Genomic DNA, 1,128 nt, shown 5'->3' on the forward strand with positions numbered 1-1,128 from the left:
ACTTTAATTGATTTGTTTTAATAATTTAGGTTATTTTGAATGTATGTACAATAGAGTAAAATAATTAATTTACCATAATTTTTTTTTGTTCTTCTCATATGCTCATGTATAATAGTTACTTTCTCTCTTCAAATTCACCATTCGACAAGAAATTTCTTGTCGAGCAAACTCATGTGAGATGATTCACATTTTCACCATGATGAAAGTTACAGAATCACGTGAACTGCTCACTTTTCGCATTTTTACTACATTTTTTTTTAACTAGAACAAAAAATTATCTCGGCAAGACTTTCAAATTTCCGCAGCAAAGCTACACGAGAGAAGTGATTTCGAGTGATCTCTGTTGGACAAAACTATTTACCCTATATTTTTAATCTAGTGATGTCGACAGTTTACACAATCGAGTGAATACTTTCACGTGAGATGAAAGTGCGAAAAGTGAACCATCTCACCTAAATTAGATAATCGATGCCCAGAACTAGCGCTGATAGTAAATAGTACAAAACTAACAGAAAGTCGACCACCTGATTGGCTACTGCTTTTCCGCTTTCCGTTTCTCCGTCAAGGTGTGAACCCGGCCTTAAGGGCGTGTTCACACCTAGGCGGAAAAGTGTAAAGCAGAAAAGCGGAAGCCAATCAGAACACGCGCTGGTAGTAGGCAGTACTTTCCGCTAGTGACCCTCTAATAAGAGTCTGGCCACCTTCTCCCCGGTTTGTGATTGGTCCGACATTTATCATCCATTCCCGCAAATTTCTTTAAATTTATAAACTGTAAAAATTAATAAATTCGTAAAAATTGAAGTAGAATCAATTACAATTTTTATTTTTATTATTATTTAACTTATATTAACATTATTAAATATTTTCTATAAAAACTTTTATGTAAAAAAAACGTTGCAATATGTCTTTCATAAAATAAAAACAACAATTAAGTAAGTATTATAAATAGATTGAAAATATAAAAATTAATATATTAAGAATATATAAAATTTATAAAAATATTACAAGATTAAGAAACTTTAATAAAAATTAAATTTAAATACAAATAATACAATTAATGCTTTAAAATTCTTAACAAAAAATACTTAGGTAGCACCAATAGGGAATAAATAAAGTAGTATATTTATG

Source organism: Cyphomyrmex costatus, unplaced genomic scaffold, assembly GCF_001594065.2.
Source record: "Cyphomyrmex costatus isolate MS0001 unplaced genomic scaffold, Ccosl1.0 scaffold422, whole genome shotgun sequence".
NCBI classification, from domain to species: domain Eukaryota; kingdom Metazoa; phylum Arthropoda; class Insecta; order Hymenoptera; family Formicidae; genus Cyphomyrmex; species Cyphomyrmex costatus.